This window comes from Oryctolagus cuniculus, chromosome 17, assembly GCF_051225735.1.
Source record: "Oryctolagus cuniculus isolate XC-2025 breed Fujian yellow rabbit chromosome 17, ASM5122573v1, whole genome shotgun sequence".
Lineage (NCBI taxonomy): Eukaryota > Metazoa > Chordata > Mammalia > Lagomorpha > Leporidae > Oryctolagus > Oryctolagus cuniculus.
The window spans coordinates 39,066,089-39,076,313 of record NC_142883.1 but is presented as its reverse complement, the minus strand read 5'-3'; the positions used below and the strand labels follow the sequence as shown (position 1 = coordinate 39,076,313).

Sequence of the window (10,225 nt, the reverse complement as noted above, 5' to 3'; positions counted from 1 at the left end):
ATGGTTTTTATTGAATGCATGTTGCTTTCATGCTATTGTAAAGTCAAAAAAATCCTAAGCTGAGCCTTCGTAATCCAAGATCATCAGCATTTTTGGCCTCTGCCTAAAGAACTGCAAGGTGGACAACCAACTAGTCGTGAGGCAGCTTGGAGTGCAGGCTTCACATGGTAACAGCACAGAGCAGGCTCCTGGAGTAGCCTCACAGGCTCTGTGACCTCCGGAAAAGAGAGGGCCCAGTGGGTTCTGTCCACAGAGGCTGAGTTTTCCCTTTTGCCAGAAGGGAAGCTTTTAGGAGTGCAGGAGGGAGCAAGGGGACGCCTGATGGTGGGACTCTGACAATAGCTCCTCCCGGTTCCCTACTGGTGGAGTCTAAGATGGGGGTAGGAGTGGTTCAGAGCCTCCTCCTCTAAGGAGATGGGGTTGGTAGCTAAAATTTGCCTGGCCTTGCCTCACCAGAAGGGGGCGAGAGTGGGCCACTCTGATGAGGATATGTAAACTGATTTCTAAGTAGTCAGCGTGGGCAGAGGAGAGGGTTCCCAGGACCAGATACTAAATAAGCAGCTTAGTGTCGCAGCATCCTAGCTTGGGAGCATTCACTTAAAAATCACAAGGCTCAAACACCCACAAAGACTGAGGCTGAAGCTGGGAGCCAGGAACTCAATCTGGGTCTCCCACGTGGGTGGTAGAGATCCAGCTACTTGAGCAGTCGTCCTGTCTCTCAGGGTCTGCTTCCAGCTCAGGACAAACCCTATTAAGCCAAATACACCCCAACTAATCACACAGGATGTCTCACCTCCGGTTAGCCTGTCTCCAGCTTTCCCCCAATAACAACTTCAAGTGAGACCAGACTTGAGTCTCTCCATTTTTGTCGCTATACGCCTTTCCCGTACCCTTGCCTGTCTTTGAGTCTGACAAATCCAAGCGATGGTGGCCAACTGCCTCGTTGTAGAGAGCTCTGAATAAATCGTTTCCGTTTTTTCTCACTCGGGGGGCCTTCACTGTGCCCATGGCTTTCCCGGAGGCTCCGCCAAATTACCACCTGCACCGCTTGTTGCTAAGGACTCCCAGCCACCAATCAGGTGTGGGATCTGCAGGGGCTCCTTGCACCTGGACGCTAGTGGTTTTGTTGAGCCTGCACGGGGGCAGGCAGGCAGCTCTGAACTTCTTTGTGTTGAGCTCCCCAGCTATTTATCCTCAGGTTGGCACCTGGGTTTTGTCACTGGTTCCCTTTTGCATCTTTGGTGCAGTCAAGCCATTTCCTTTCATTCCTTTTTGCTCTCTTTCATGTTAGTTTGTGTCATGCAGTTGCAAAGTGTTTACCATAAGTAGCAGAACCATGGGCACAGGTGCAGCCCCTGTAAGCCTGTTCAAGTTGACCTCACAGGCCAGTGAACCTCTGATTCTCTCCCTCTGGATATCCACTTGACAACCTTTGCTGTGGATCACTAATAAAACCAGGTAAGTTTTGCTTCCCTTTGGAGTTTTTGTCTTGAGAGAGAGAGAGAGAGAGAGAGAGAGAGAGAGAGAGAGAGAGAGAGAGGATTCTCTCTGGTTTCCCACCTGCTGGGGAGCACAGATTATTGGGTGTGTGTTCTGAGGTAGCCAGTTAAAACTTGTGGAACCCTAAGGCACCAGGTGCACAAGAATTACTTTCCTATTGATGATGGTGACCTTGAACAGAGAATTCTAGGTCTAGATGTTCTTCTAATTTGGGAAAATCTGCTTCTTAAATTCACAAAACTAATTTGTGCACCGTCTTCCTAAGTGGCACCGCTTCAAGGATGATTTGGGCCTTTAATAGCCACTCCAGGGAATATTTGAGTTGAACAAATTGTTCATTTGAGCAGCACTTCAGAAGCAAATAAGATTTCTTAGGACCAACTGGGCAGCAGGTTGTGACTGGTGTACAGAGGCGCCTCCAAGTGAAATTTTGAGCAAAAAGAAAAAACTGCTTCATTAAAAGATTCTTTGCCCAAAGCTAAGAAACAATTTTACACACTTAAGCAACAACAAACTAGACTCATTTCTTAGTAAATCTCGCTTCTGTCTTCTAGTTCCTCCCTGTTTCTGGCTCACTCTCTATTCTCCCACTTATCCTTCTGGTCTCTGACCTGCATGCAGTCAACTCCTCTCTTCTCTCTCCCTCGTTCGGAATTCCTGCTTTTAACCAACAGCTCTTAATTTTCATAACTAGATTTACCAGTTTTAAATGGTACTCTTTTGGTCAGACAGTTTACAAGGCAATGAGCAAGTTTCTACCTTCTTAGCTCCTTCTGTATTTTCTCTCCTTAGGTTTGCAATTTCTAGATTGTCACAGCACATATCACTTCTGTTTCTTTTTTTTTTCTTTTTTTTTTTTTTTTGACAGGCAGAGTGGACAGTGAGAGAGAGAGACAGAGAGAAAGGTCTTCCTTTGCCGTTGGTTCACCCTCCAATGGCCACCGTGGCCGGCGCACTGCGGCCGGCGCACCGCGCTGATCCGATGGCAGGAGCCAGGTACTTATCCTGGTGTAGTGTACTGTGCATCTGGTGCCATGGGGTGCAGGGCCCAAGCACTTGGGCCATCCTCCACTGCACTCCCTGGCCACAGCAGAGGGCTGGCCTGGAAGAGGGGCAACCGGGACAGAATCCGGCGCCCCGACCGGGACTAGAACCCGGTGTGCCGGCGCCGCGAGGCGGAGGATTAGCCTAGTGAGCCGCGGCGCCGGCGCTTCTGTTTCATTTTGTCATTCTTACCCCCAACTTTTTCCATCTGAGATCTACAGTTAATTATAGTCGATGTTCGTTGATAATCCTTCTGACAAATTTCTGCAGTCATTTCTTAGTTGGATGGAGGTGATCTCCTAAGCTCCTGGGGAGAGTTTTTGTGACATAGATGTCCCCGAGTTCGTCCACGTTCCTCTGCTGTTTATAAAAGCACTGGCTCACCGTCCATGGCTCACACGCCCCATCCAGGACTTTTCTGTTGGTCTAACTCTGCTCTCTTCTGGCATGGAACATTCTGCTCTTTTTCATTAAGTGACTCAGTCTTTTTGTGTGGCTGCCATGGGAGTCTATTTTTAGAGTTCAACAAATGTACTGGATTATAACTCAGCGTTAAATCTCCCAGGCATTGTAGGCCCAGTGATGTAGATTCAAGTGTTCTTCCTTCTGTCTCGGGTACATTTTCACTGAATTGTCATTTTTTAAATTTTCATTTTATTTTTAATTTAAATGATTTATTTTTTATTTATTTGAAAGGCAGAGTTACAGAGAGAGGAGGAGAGACAGAGATCTTCCAGCAGCTGGTTAACTCCCCAAATGGCCACAACAGCCAGGGCTGGGCTGGTCTGGTCTGAAGCCAGGAGCAAGGAGCTTCTTCCAGTCTCCCATGTGGGTGGCAGGGACCCAGGGACTTGAGCTGTCTTCTGCTGCTTTCCCAGGCACATCAGCAGGGAACTGGAGCAGAAGTGGAGCAGCCAGGTGTCAAAATGGTGCCTACATGGAATTCCAGCGTTGCAGGCAGAGGCTTAACCTGCTATGCCGCAATACCAGCCTCTTTAATAATCACTTAAAATATGTGTTTTATTTTACTCTTTGAGGAACTCCAATTATATATACAGTGAAAATCCATTACTTTTTTCAGATCACAGCACCAGCCTTCATTGTATAATTCTTTATATATATGTATGTATATATATATATAAAGATACATATAACGATTTTATTTATATACTTGAAAGGCAGTTACAGAGAAGTCTTCCATCCTCTGGTTCACTCCCCAAATGGCTGCAATGGCCGGGGCTGAGACAAGCCAAAGCCAGGAGCCAGGAGCCAGGAGCCAGGAGCCAGGAGCCAGGAGCCAGGAGCCAGGAGCTTCTTTTAGGTCTCCCATGCAAGTGCAGGGGCCCAAGCACTTGGGCCATCTTCCACTGCTTCCCAGGCCACAGCAGAGAGCTGGATTGGAAGTGGAACAGCCAGGACTCAAACCGGCATCCATATGGGATGTCAGCACTAGCAGGCAGCGGCCTTTACCCGCTATGCCACAGCGCTGGCCCCCAAATGTTTTCAAATGTTAATTTTTCATCTATTTTAGAAGCAGAGTGAGGGTAAGAGAGATACCTTCCATCTAGTGGTTAACTCCCTAAATGCCCATAACACCCAGGGCTGGGCCAGGCTGAAGTCAAGAGCCTGGAACTGCAGACTTTGCCCAAAGAGCATGCTTCATCTTTTTTTTTTTTTTTTTTTTTTTAAGTTTTTTTTTTTTTATTTGAGAGCTAGAGTTATAGACAGTGAGAGGGAGAGACACAGAGAAAGGTCTTCTGTCCATTGGTTCATTCCCCAAATGGCCGCAACGGCTGGAGCTGCGCCAATCCGAAGCCAGGAGCCAGGTGCTTCCTCCCAATCTCCCATGTGGGGTGCAGGGGCCCAAGGACTTGGGACATCCTCCACTGCTTTCCCAGGCCACAGCAGAGCTGGATTGGAAGAGGAGCAGCCAGGACTAGAACCAGCACCCATACAGGATGCCGGTGGCACAGGTGGAGAATTAATCTACTGCGCCACGGCGGTGGCCCCATTTTTTTTAAGATTTGTTTTTATTTATTTGAAAGACATAGTGGTCAGTATAATATTAGTCCTTTCAAGTCTGATGAGTAACATTTAATTAGGAAAGTAAAAAAAATTGTTATATTCATTGTACACATATGTGTGTATAATCCCAAATGTTATGTGTATTTTTTTAAAGATTTTATTTATTTATTTGAAACTCAGAGTTATACAGAGAGAGAGAAGCAGAGGCAGAGAGGCAGAGAGAGAGAGATCTTCCATCCAGTGGTTCACTCCCCAATTGGCCGCAACGGCCGGAGCTGCGCTGATCTGAAGCCAGGAGCCAGGAACTTCCTCCAGGTCTCCCATGTGGGTACAGGGGCCCAAGAACTTGGGCCATCTTCTACTGCTTTCCCAGGCCACAGCAGAGAGCTGGATTGGAAGAGGAGCAGCCAGGACTAGAACCGGCAGCCATATGGGATGCCGGCGCTTCAGGCCAGGTATTAACCCCTGTGCCACAGCGCCAGCCCCATGTTATGTGTATTAAGAACACTCTCACAAGATATTAATTAATTATAATGGAGACAATGGTAACTCTATAGTGGAGAAACGTGGCAGACACCACTTTAACCAACTGATCAAAGTTTAGAATCATCAGTAATGGAAGAAGCCAGTATCAGGCTGTGTTCTGAAATGATGTGCTAAGAAGGACACAACAAATAGAATAGCCTTTCTAGAATTTTTGCCCAAAATGTATACACTGAATCTAACCATGAGGAAAAACGAGGTTATCCAAATTAAGAGAGAGCACGTGTTGTGGAGCGGAGGATTAGGCAGCTACTTGTGATGCCGGCATCCCACATTGGAGGTCAAGCCCCAGCTGCTCTGTTTCCTATCAAGCTTCCTGCTAACAGCCTGGGAAGCAGCAGAAGATGGCCTAAGTACTCGGGCTCCTGCCACCCATATGGCCCAAGTACTGCCACCCATATGGGAGACCAGGATAGAGTTCCAGGCTCCTGGCTTTGGTCTGTCGCAGCTCTGGCCATTGTGGCCATTTGGAAAATAAACCAGTGGATGGAAGATCTCTCTCTCTATCTCTGTCTCTCCCTCCCTGTCATTATGCTTTCCAAATAAATAAGTCTTTAAAAGAAAAAGTGCCATCCTGCAAAATACTGAGTTTAACCTCCTCAAGTAGCTCAGTCATGAACAACAAAGCCTGAGGAACAGTTCCAGGTTAAATGAGATTTAAAAGAGATGCCTGTGGTGCCAGCATCCCGTATGGGCACCATTTCTAGGCCCACTGCTTCTCTTCCGATCCAGCTCTCTGCTGTGGCCTTGGAAAGCAGTGGAAGATGGTCCAAGTCCTTGGGCCCCTGCATCCATGTGGGAGACCGGGAAGAAGCTCCTGGCTCCTGGCTCCTGGCTCCTGGCTTCTGGCTTCGGATCGGCTCAGCTCTGACCATTGCAGCCATCTGGGGAGTGAACCAGTGGGTGGAAGACCTTTCTGTCTCTTGCTCTCACAGTCTGTAACTCTACCTCTCAAATAAATAAATAAATAAATATCTTAGGAAAAAATGAGATTTAAAAGGAGTAAAAGCTAAATGCCATGTGTGAGCCTGGATTGAATCTTGGACTAAAGTGTTTTTTTTTTTTTTTTTAAGAATTTGCGGGAAAACTGATAAAATTGAAGTAAGAGCTATAGATTAGATAACAGTATTGTCTGTTAATTTCCTAATTCCATTGATTGTACTGTGAATGTCCTCATTTTTAGGAAACAGCACTGAACTACTTAGAGGTAAAAGGGTATCATGTCTGCTAGCTACTTTCAAGTGTTTCAGAAAACAAATGGCAGTAGAAAGAAACGTGGGACAAGTGAGAGACGGCCACGGGGATAACCTATGGTCAGAGGACCCTGGGCGCGGAGAAATCTAATACCAAAGTTTAGATACTTACCTTTTACTCTGCACTAAGTTCTGCTGAAAGCAGGGCCAGATGTTGCCTGTCATTTTGTAAATGAAAGGGACCTCAGGCTGGTGCTGTGGCATAGCTGGTAAATCCGCTGCCTGCAGTACTGGCATCTCATATGGAATCCAGTTCAAGTCCTGGATGCTCTGCTTCCGGTCTAGCTCTCTGCTATGGCCTGGGAAAGCATTAGAAGATGGTCCAAGTCCTTGGGCCCCTGCAACCATGTGGGAGACCTGGAAGAAGCTCCTGGCTCCTGGCTTTGGATTGGCACAGCTCCAGCTGTTGTGGCCATCTGGGAAGTGAACTAGCAGATGGAAGACATCTCTCTCTTCCTCTGCCTCTGCTTCTCTATAACTCTGCCTTTCAAATAAATAAATAAAATCAAGAAAGGAAGGAAAGAAGGAAAGAAGGGAGGAGGGAGGGAGGGAGGATCTCTCTATAACTGGGCTCCAGACGCGCATGGAGCAGAGAGAAGCTTGGGACGGTCATCTTGCTAAGCCAAGAGATAACCAGCTGAGGCCTTGGTACAGAGAAAGAAGTGATCAGGAACTACCAGGAGAGACCTGCACTCCAAGAATCTCAGCAACATTCATGGAGGGAATCTACATTTTAAAAATCAAACTTTCTGAATTCTTGGCTTTGGCCGCAGCCCAGCCCATTTTTACAGCCACTTGGAGAATAACTAGTGGATAGTAGCTCTATCTCTCCCTCTCAAATAATATTAAACAATTTTTCAGTGGCACTGATACCTAGAGAAATTAGGGGCACTCAGATTGCAAATGAGTAGCTTTTTCTGTCACAGAGTGAAAGAAATTAAAAAATGCTTTGGCCCTGCCTCTCCTCGCCCCCGTGTCAAATCTGGAAGTGAGAGAAAGAGCAAACGCAGGTGCTGTGGTTTTTTTAGGTCATTCAGAATCCCCGCGCACCAAGAGAACCTCACCCTCGACCTGTGAACGGCCTGACACACACTGTTCGTGTGATCAATGCCTTCAACAGGGAGACAGATAAGAGGTGCACTGTGGGGAATGCGGTGATGACAGCCTTCAACAAGGGAATGAAAGGAAGCTGCTGGAAGGGTGTGGGAATGCATCCCCAGGGCCCCTAACAAGGAAGGATCTGCAGCCAGACCTGGAGAGGGCATTCGGCAAACAGCCTCCACACGTCAGCGGGCTCAGCGACAGAGAGCCGCTCTGCTTGGGGTCCACAGCCCTTCTGGGAAAGGCTTAAACAAGGCAGTGGCATGCAGGCCAGTCACTCAGCACAACACAGGGCGACCCCCACGGGCACGCTTCACTCCCCAGCGCTGCCAAGGTCTGCTTTCTCAGCCCACTTCTGCCCCCTCTCTCTTCGTTCCATGAGTCTTGACCAATCACAAGCATGTTGCTCCTGAAACTCCATCTCACCTGGTTTACAGCTCCGGACAGGTGGGACTTCCAGGGGAGGGGATGAGGTGGGTAGTGCAGAGCAGTGCAAATGCAGTTGTTTCCTGACAAAATTTCATATTTAAGAGTCCCGGAGTCAAAGCCGGTTCCCAGCCCAGTCCTGTCCTGCAGTTGCCTGGCTCCTCTTTCCTTCCAACATGACAGATGCCGCTGTGTCCTTCGCCAAGGACTTCCTGGCAGGTGGAGTGGCTGTGGCCATCTCCAAGACCGTGGTAGCGCCCATCGAGAGGGTCAAGCTGCTGCTGCAGGTGCAGCATGCAGCAAGCAAATCACTGCTGATAAGCAATACAAGGGCATTATAGACTGCGTGGTTCGTATCCCCTAGGAGCAGGGAGTCCTGTCCTTCTGGCGTGGTAACCTGGCCAATGTCATCAGATACTTCCCCACCCAGGCTCTCAACTTTGCCTTCAAAGATAAATACAAGCAGATCTTTCTGGGTGGTGTGGACAAGAGGACCCAGTTTTGGCGCTACTTTGCAGGAAATCTGGCATCAGGTGGTGCTGCTGGAGCCACATCCTTGTGTTTCGTGTACCCTCTTGATTTTGCCTGTACCCGTCTAACAGCTGACGTGGGCAAAGCTGGAGCTGAAAGGGAATTCAGAGGCCTCAGTGACTGCCTGGTTAAGATCTACAAATCTGATGGGATTAGGGGCCTGTACCAAGGCTTTAATGTGTCTCTACAGGGCATTATCATCTACCAAGCTGCCTACTTCGGTATCTATGACACTGCAAAAGGAATGCTTCCAGATCCCAAGAACACGCACATCTTCATCAGCTGGATGATCGCGCAGTCTGTCACTGCTATTGCTGGGTTGACTTCCTATCCATTTGACACTGTTCGTCGGCGCATGATGATGCAGTCAGGGCATAAAGGAACTGATGTCATGTACACAGGCACACTTGACTGCTGGAGGAAGGTTGCTTGTGATGAAGGAGGCAAAGCGTTTTTCAAGGGTGCGTGGTCCAACGTCCTCAGAGGCATGGGTGGTGCTTTTGTGCTTGTCTTGTATGATGAAATCAAGAAGTTCACATAAGTTATTCCCTAGGTTTGTTCCCCTGTAAACAGGCATGTTGTATTATAATCTAGAGCATTCTGACAGGCTCTTATCTGTCTTATCAAAAGCAACTATGTGCTGGTTGAAAATGGGAAGCAATAATATTCTTCTGCCCAGTTTTCTCTTAAAGCCATTTCCATGATGATGATGATGATGGCACTCAATTACATTTTTTATTTCAGTCACTCCTGATAAATAATTAAGAAATAAAAATATACACAATAAAAAAATTTCATATTTATTCACCGTGGATTTTTTAAAAGATTTATTTATTTGAAAATCAAAGTTACACAGGAGAGGCAGAGAGAGAGAGAGAGAGAGAGGGGTCTTCCATCTGCTGGTTCACTCCCCAAATGGCCGCAACAGCTGGAGCTGCGCCGATCCAAAGCCAGGAGCCAGGAGCTTCCTCCAGGTCTCCCATGTGGGTGCAGGGGCTCAAGGACTTAGGCCATTTTCTACTGCTTTCCCAGGCCACAGCTGAAAGCTGGATCAGAAGTGGAGTAACTGGGTCTCGAACTGGAGCCCATATGGGATGCCGGCACTTCAGGCGGTGGCTTTACCCGCTATGCCACAGCACTGGCCCCTAAAGATTTATTTATCTGAAAGGTAGAGTTACAGAGACAGAGAGGCAGAGAGAGAGAGGGCAAGAGAGACTCTCATCTGCTAGTTTATTCTCCAAATGGTTGCAACTGCCAGGGCTGGGCCAAACAGAAGCCAGGAGCTTAAGCCTGGTCTCCCATGTGGGTGCAGGGGCCCAAGCACTTGGGCCATCCTCCTCTGCTTTACCAGGTGAATTAACAGGGAGCTGGATCGGAAGTGTAGCAGCCAGGATATGAACTGGCACCCATATGGGATGCTGGACTGCAGGTCATGGCTTTAACCCACTGTGCCGCAGCGCTGGCCCTATTTTTAAAATTTCAATGTGTAGAATACACTTAGATCCCATTTCAATTTGGACTAGCCACATTGCAAATTATCCTATTAGACAGTGCTGCCATATATAATGACATCTGGCAAAAGCCACAACAGTCAATATCAACAAATTAAACAAGTAGTAATGAGCACGCTTAGTACCCTGATATTGGCTGTTGTTGTTAAATTAGTTTATTTATTTGAAAGTCAGAATTAGAGAGAGAGATCTTCCACTGGTTCACTCCCCAAATGACAGCAACAGTCAGGGCTGCACCAGGCTGAAGCCAGAAGCCAGGAGCTTCTCCTGGGTCTCCCGAGTGGGTGCAGG

General features: G+C 47.7%; 1 pseudogene across 1 annotated transcript; it reads left to right on the top strand.

Moving 5' to 3' along the window:
* Positions 1-963: 963 nt before the first annotated feature.
* Positions 964-9,226, top strand: LOC100346487 (ADP/ATP translocase 2 pseudogene; annotated as a pseudogene). Its single transcript, XR_016223831.1, has 2 exons — positions 964-1,458; positions 7,394-9,226. The product of XR_016223831.1 is annotated as an ADP/ATP translocase 2 pseudogene (transcript).
* Positions 9,227-10,225: the final 999 nt, after the last annotated feature.